General features: G+C 40.9%; 1 non-coding gene across 1 annotated transcript; it reads left to right on the forward strand.

The window, feature by feature from the left end:
• Nucleotides 1-637: 637 nt before the first annotated feature.
• On the forward strand, nt 638-744 carry LOC140870099 (small nucleolar RNA R71). Its single transcript, XR_012147079.1, has one exon. It is a non-coding gene; the product is annotated as a small nucleolar RNA R71 (small nucleolar RNA).
• Nucleotides 745-8,093: the final 7,349 nt, after the last annotated feature.

An 8,093-nucleotide genomic window follows, 5' to 3' on the forward strand; every position in this document is an offset into this window, starting at 1 on the left:
CCGTTCCAGGATCGGAGCTTCCGTTCCGATCGGAGCTTACTATCTAGGATCGGAGCTTACTATCTGGGATCGGAGCTTACTATCCGGCCCAAAATTAAAAAAACCCAAATTTTACTTCTGAAGTCAAAAAAACACTCCGAGATTGGTTAATTACCAACCCTTAATCATGTTTAACATATTATTATCTTAAAATGGTATCTGGGTTACTATAGTATGAATTAGAAAATGGGTCATTCCTTGGTCGATTTTGATTTCCCATATGACTTGCCATAACTCCCTCCGGTTGAGAAAATGTTTGACAGTCTTTCGTGAAATGCTCTGCACCACATTTTTCACACCACACTTCTTGTACTCGCATCACAGAGTTTCCCACGCTTAGTTCCTCAATACTTTTGTTCATGACTTCAAGTTGAGCAGCCACTGATGTGAATGCATCAATTTGATGAATTCCAGTAGATTTTCGGGCTGCACCCCTTTCAGATTTAGGATGATAGCTACTAGATGCCATTTCCTCGATTAATTCAAAGCCATCCTCTGACGATTTTCGCAGAAGATTTCCACCTGCAGCTGCATATAACATGGTACGATTTGAGTGAGAAAGACATAATAAAAAGTTTGTACCACAAGACCCTCTGGTAATTGGTGGTGTGGACATCTCCGCAGTAGATCCTTGTAGCGCTCCCATGCTTCGTAAAACGTTTCCTGTTCTCCTTGGGAAAAAGTTGTGATATCAGCTCTCAGCTTCATTGACTTAGATGGTGGAAAGTATTTGGTGAGGAAAGACTTCGCCAAATCATCCCAAGTTGTGATGGAACCTGCAGGTAAATTCGTTAGCCATGCTTTCGCCTTGTTTCGCAGTGAAAAAGGGAATAAACGCAACCGAATAGCGTCATCAGAAACTCCCTGTATCTTGAATGTATCACAAATTTCCAGAAAATTTGTGATGTGTACATATGGTTCATCAATGACACTCCCACCAAATTTAAGTATGTTCTGAATCATTTGAAGAATGGCCGGCTTTATCTCAAAGTGATTAGCTGCTACAGTTGGCCGGATGATGCTTGGTCTAGCACCTTCAATGTTTGGCAAGGCAAGATCCATCATCGATCTGTAAACTGGTTGTTCCTGTTCATGTTCTTCTTCCATTTCTTGTTGTTGTTGTTGCCTTCTTCTCCTATGAAAAGTTCTCTCGATTTCTGAATCAAAAGACAATAGTTCCTCAGGTGAGTGTTGCATGTACTGTAAGAGAATCCTGCAATCCACAGATGGAAATGAGTGATTTAAAATTGTAATAGAGAAAAATCAAATAAAACAAATTAAAATCTATTTAGTCCCCGGCAACGGCGCCAAAAACTTGATCGACGGAATACTAACACTTAAATTTTCTTTAAAAATCTCTCAAATCCAGTCGATAATAATCGCAAGTGCACGATTCAAGTTATAATAAAATTTACTGAGTACGAGTATCGTCCTCAGGGACTAACAATAGTAATTTGTCTCGTTGATTTTCAACTACACAAAGTATCTCAAATTTGATTTTGGAATTATCTAATATTTAAAATTAATTAAAAATCAACGTAAATAAAAGTGGATTTCACAACCAAACAATCAATTCTCAGACTGAAGAACACCAATTCAAAATGATTTTGTTGGAATTTTGGTTCACCTTTCCCCTAATTGAACTGGACGATTGGAATTTAATTTATTCTTATAAATTTTACATAAATTCCTGTAACATTGACACTCTCTCTCGAGGTGATGTCAAACTAATCAAATCAGTGAAATAATTAAATCTCTTTAATTATTTATCATGACTGATTGCTTTTCGTTCTATGAATTCTACAACTTTCAACCTGGTGGTCTATGGCTATCAACATGTACTAAATACCATATCTCTATGCATATTTTAAGTCCATGGATTCTATCATTCGTCCTAATTAAGAACCTATCTCTCGATAACAATTCACAATTTACGAATCTATGTTAAGGGTAGCTAATCATCAACATAGAAAAAAAAAATGACAAAATTAATTATAAACATAAATCAAATCTCAATACGTCCGGTGATTCAATCACACTACAGTGTTTCGGGGTTAGGATTCCCTCGATTCCAACAAAATAAAAACTTAGCTACTGAAATTCATTACAAAAATTCAATCTCAAAAGTGTTTAACATAAAAATTCAGAAGAGAAGAAAAGAAAAACTCCCAACGGAGAAGAGAAATCTTGAATTGCTCAGCCGCCGTCTGCCTCCTGATGTGCGTCCGTCTCTACTCTCAAAAACTAAGGAAAGAATTGTATTTAAAGTCCCCAAGAATCCTTCCCGAAATAAACTCTCTAAAAAAATAAAATTTCACGTCAGCGCATCGCGCCCGAGCGGTGAAAAATTACCGCGCGGGCGCCTTAAAATTTGGCTACTATTGTTTCCCAAGTTTGTGGTTGCGCCCGCGTGGTAGAAAATTTCCGCGTGGGCGCCATGCCTTTCTGCCATCTACTGTTTTACAAATGATGAGTGCGCCCGCGCGGTAGAAAATTGCCGCGCGGGCGCCTCGTCTTTTTCCAGAAATGTGCTTTTCTTCTTGCGCTATCCTCACCGCCTCAATTGTGCATCACCTTCTCACCAAGTATCAGCATTTCTTGGTGATTTCCTGCAATAAAATAAATAAACCAGAGGAGTGACTACAAAAAAACTTTAAAACAATAAATGAAACAAAAATGGTAAAAACAGACACAACGAAAACAAAACTAATGCAAAACAAACACAAAACAAGCAAAAATAACGCACAAAAACGACTCTTATCAGGATCTTACCCCCAAAACTTTGTTTTGATTTCTTCTTGATGATTGAATTTGATTTTTATGCATTCTTGATTATATTACTGTGTTTATTGATTATTTGGAGATTGATCAACTTCGAATTGATTTTGTAGTGCCTGGAATTTTCATGATTTAAATATTCATGCCTAAATTAATTTTCAGTATTTATATTTATTATTTTAATATAGTTTTCTTTTAAAGTTAGAGTTGCTCAATTTATTAAGTTATTTATTTAAAAATGCTTGAGTAAGAGGTTCCCGGTTCCGGAAAGCGGTGATGGAGGATTCGGCGGTTAATTTCCAAGACATTAATTTTAAAAATGGAGGTTTGGACCGAGAGTTTGACTTTTGAATTTTTCGGGTGTTACAGACCGCTTTTATCCTTTTCTTGAGATTATTTATTTACTTTTCAAAATTTGAAAATTTATTAAACTCGGATTGATAAAGATTTAATTTAAACACCTTGACTTGAGATTTTAAATTTAAGAGTTTTAAAGGTGCATAGAAGTTGAGGTAAAGTTTTAACTAGTGTAGCATTTTTATAAAGTGTACTAGCACCTTTAATACTTACACCTACACATATATGTACACACCTTTACACTTAAAATAAAACACAAAACAATTTCTTAAAACCCTAGACCTAAAAGGCAAGCCCTAGCCGCCTCTAACCTCTCCTCTCCCCCTACACTCTCTCGGCCGACCCCCCCTTCAACCAGCCGCCGCCGCCGCCGCAGCCACCGGAGCACCGCCTTGGAAGTCTTCACCTAGCTGGCCAAAATCCCAGCTCTCTTCCTCCTTCTTGCTTTCGATTTTTGGGGTAAAAGCTGGACAAGGCAAGTGTTGGCTTTTCTTTGGGCATACAAGTTAGCTACATAGTTTTTCCTTCTTGTTTCTTGACATATTTCGAAATGCTTAAGATTTTCAGTAGGTAAGTTTCGAATTTTCCATATTTTCAGCATGATGATATGTCATTTTCGAAAATTGATGTATGCTTTGAGTTTAAAAGATTACATGGTGATTGTGATTGGAAAGTTGAAGAGTATTGATTGCATATGTTGATTTTCGAAAATTTCAGAAGTTGTATGCCTAAAATTTCGAATTTATATTGTGGAAGGGCTGTAATTGATGTGAGTTTGAACTATTTTAATGATTTGCATTGAGCATAATTGAATGTTTATGAGTTTGTTGCATTTCGAAGCATGATCGAGTAAATTTTGAATTGTGGTGTTGAAGTGCATTTGAGGGCAGCCAAGGTGTTTGTGATTAGTCCTAAGAGAGTGTTTTTGGTGTGTTTGGTGGTTTGGATGGGTGGTAGAGGCAAGGATATATGATTGGAGGTGTTTTCACAAGGTAGTTGTGTGTTTGAGTGTGTTTGCTTTGAACAGGGCAGTTGGTTTTGGGGCAGGGCAGGTTCTGGGCGAGACCTGGGCAGGTCATGGCTAGTCCTAGGTTTAGTTCATGATGATGTGGTCGCGTCGGTATAAAATGGGCTCGTATCGGATAAGTATTCAATAAGTTATGAATTTTTGAAGTTAAGGTGTCGGTGCAGAAATTTTGAGGCAAAGTGGGCTGTCCGGTTTTGGTTTTTGGTATTTTTGCTTAGGCTTTCAAATGAAGTTGACACTTGGTCATATGGTTAGTTTGGAGTATTTGGAAAGTTTCGGTTCGAGCGGGGTTGCATTTGGTTAAGGGGTGATATAGTTAAGAGATTTTTGGTGCGATTGCTCGGGTTGTTGCCTCGAATGTGAGATGAAGAGTTAAGGAATGAGTTTACACTTAGGGGCAGCCCCTCACTCACCCATTGCCCACATTTTGTGTTGAGAATTCATTCATTAAAAGGCATACACATGTTTACTTTTAAAGGCTTGGCCTTGGGTCAAGCAAGAAGTTATAAAGAAAGGCTTTCTTTTTAATTGCATGCTAAATATTTTGAGTCGAAGTCAAAGAACGAAAGGAAAAATATTTTTATGAGCAAGGTGATTTGATTGTGACGAGACAGGGTATTGTGGGGTGGGGGATGCCTCACTCTCTTGCCAAATAGACGGGTAGAACGAGACCGGGAGACATCCCGGGATCCCTACCAAACTAGACGGGTAGAGTGAGATCGGGAGAAATCTCGGGATCCCTACCAAATGAAGGAAAATGAAAGAAAAAGGGGCAAGTCGCGTCGGGAAAAATCTTGACGTCTTGCCGGCATAGTGCACTGCAGCCATTTATCGATCAAAACAAAGGGTCACAATTCAAGGAGCTAAGTTTAAGTTTAAAGTTGAAATTTCAGATTCAAAACTGTTTTGACTCGTCTTATTTTATTTAGTTTATAGCAAAAAGCATGATGAATAGTTAAGAAAGGAAAGGTTAAAAAATTCATTGCATGAGTTCATTGTTGGAGATTGTTTTATTCCTCATGCATCATGTACATGTTTAGCTAAACTTTCAAAAGTATAATATGTACCGTATTTTGAGTATGACTGCCTGTATTTTTAATCCTTGTTATTATACTGCTTATGCTTTCTGAGTCATTTGACTCACTACGCTTGCTTGTTTGCCAGGTGAGGGTGAGATCGTAGGGACCGAAGGGCAGGACCTTTGAGACGAGGCACTCCGGTGGTGCAAGGCCCTACGACCGTTGCTATTTTCATGTTTCCGCACTAAGTTATGATTGAAATAAAGAGGTTTAAACATGTGTACTTTTGATGGTTTTTCCTGTGCTTGGAGTTTTACTTTTTATGATTCGAAGTTTGTTATCTCTATTTTCTTTACAACCGTGTGGGGTTGTTTTACTTCGGAGTTATGGTTATCTTTTATCGCATTTATGGCATTTTTGTTTTTTTTACATGTGGTTTGAGACATGGTGGCTTGTCTATTTACAAACAAGTCATGGCAAAATTTTTTTTTTTTAAAAAATTCGTACTTTCTTTTATTATTTAATTGAGTATAGAGTATAGGGTCGTTTCAGTTGGTATCAGAGCACGGTCTTGGTTTGGGCTGAGCCTACTGCCGGTTGCTGAAACTCAAAGGATCTCGCCTCAAAGTCTGTAAGATTTAAGTTTTATTTCCTTTACCTATCTAAGTTTTGAAGTGCTAATTTCTAATCTTTGAGCAACTTGAGTTAAAGAAAAATATTTTTCTAAGGCATGAAATTTGAATTTGGGACTTTCTATGGTGTGTTCAGATGGTTCCTCGTCGTGGACGTCCTCCTCATCCACCGCCGCCACCTCCACCTCCTCCACCGCCTCCGCAGGGTGATCTAGGAGGACAGGTGCTAGCGGGATTGGCCCGCATTCTTCAGTAGCAGGCTGAGGCCGCTCCTAGACCGAGACAGGAGAATGTCTTTGAGCAGTTTCGGAAGATGGACCCGAAGGACTTTGCGGGTACTACCGACCCATTAGTGGCCGAGGGATGGATCCGATCGCTAGAGGCGATCTTTCGCTACATGAAGTTGGGCGATGCTGATCGAGTGCGTTGCTCCACTTTCCTCCTTAAGGAGGATGCTGCCCTTTGGTGGGAAGGAGTATTGAAGACAGTGGATCTGGCCACATTGACTTGGGATGAGTTCAAGAAGCTGTTCTTTGAGAAATACTTCAAAGCTGATGTGAGAGCTAGACTGAAGAGAGAGTTTATGAGCCTTAGGCAGGGAGACTCATATGTGGCAGAGTTTGTGAGGAAGTTTGAGAGAGGCTGCCACTTTGTGCCATTGATTGGTGAGGATGAGGCTGAGAAGCTCCAGTACTTCATTGATGGGTTACGACCCACTATCCGCCGTGATGTGGTGATGGCGGAGCCAGCGGACTATGCTACTACCCTCAGACGGGCGTTGAGGTCTGAGCAGTCCTTGAGGGATATCAGCGCAGAGGCGCATGGCAAGAGGCCCTTTACCCAACAGGGTCGCTCTCAGCAGCATCATGGCAAGAAGCCATACCATGGACCGCAGAAGCACCAGGGGCACCAGGCTCAGAGATCTGCTCCTCCTAAGATTGAGGAGAAGCCTATTTGCAGGACATGCCACCGCCCGCATTTTGGGATGTGCTTGAGGGATGCAGGGCTGTGTTTCAAGTGCAAGAAGCCGGGTCATGTGGCGATGGATTGCCTAGAGTTGGGGAGGCTTGTGCAGGGTCGTGTGTTCATGATGCAGGCCGAGGAGGCCGACCCAGACACTATGCTTATCACAGGAAGAATTGTTGTAGCCGGTGTGGCCACTAGAGCCTTGTTAGACTCGGGGGCTACACACTCCTTTATTTCGGATACTTTTGTCCTTAGTAGGGGCATTCCATATGAGATTCTGGAGATTGGATTTGCAGTGACTATCCCATCAGGGGAAGAGTTATCTACCAGTAAACTCGTGAGGAATCTTGAGCTTCTATTGCAGGGACAATCAGTGGTGGCAGATTTCATAGTTTTGCTTATGCCCGAGTTCGATCTGATACTTGGGATGGATTGGATGACGATGAATGCAGTGGTGATTGATTTCCAGAGCAGAGCAGTGCTAGTTAGACCAGAAGGGGAGGAACCCTTCTGGTTTGAGACAGCTAGGAGTTTGAGGAAGCCCCGAGTCATATCCTCCGTGCAAGCTAGGCAACTCGAGCTTGATGGATGTGAGTTGTTACTAGCCAGCTTATCTTTGACAGAGCTGCCAGCAATTCCGACCATTTCAGATGTGGACGTGGTCAGGGATTTTGGGGATGTTTTTCCTGAGGATGTTACGGGCATTCCTCCTGATAGAGAAGTTGAGTTCTCTATAGATCTGGTTCCCGATACCGTGCCAATTTTTAAGGCACCATACAGATTGGCTCCCACAGAAATGAGGGAATTGAAAGAGCAGATTCAAGAGTTGCTTGATAAAGGGTTCATACGCCCTAGATTTTCTCAATGGGGTGCACCGATCCTCTTTGTGAAGAAGAAGGATGGGATTCTAAGGCTGTGCATAGACTATCGAGGGTTGAACGGGGAAACAGTGAAGAGCAAGTACCCCCTTCCTAGGATTGAGGATCTCTTTGATCAGTTGCAAGGTGCCGCAGTATTTTCGAAGATTGATCTCCATTTAGGTTATCACCAATTGAAGGTCAAGGAGTTTGATGTGTGCAAGACAGCGTTTAGGACTCGTTATGGACACTACGAGTTCCTTGTGATGCCGTTCGGGATGACGAACGCGCCCGCGGTCTTCATGGATCTCATGAACCGTGTGTTCCAGCCATACTTGGATCAATTTTTCATCGTCTTTATTGATGATGTCCTCATTTACTCGAAGAATAGAGAAGATCATTCGCAGCATTTGAGGAA

This window comes from Henckelia pumila, chromosome 4 (genome assembly GCF_033568475.1).
Source record: "Henckelia pumila isolate YLH828 chromosome 4, ASM3356847v2, whole genome shotgun sequence".
In the NCBI taxonomy this organism is placed as follows: domain Eukaryota; kingdom Viridiplantae; phylum Streptophyta; class Magnoliopsida; order Lamiales; family Gesneriaceae; genus Henckelia; species Henckelia pumila.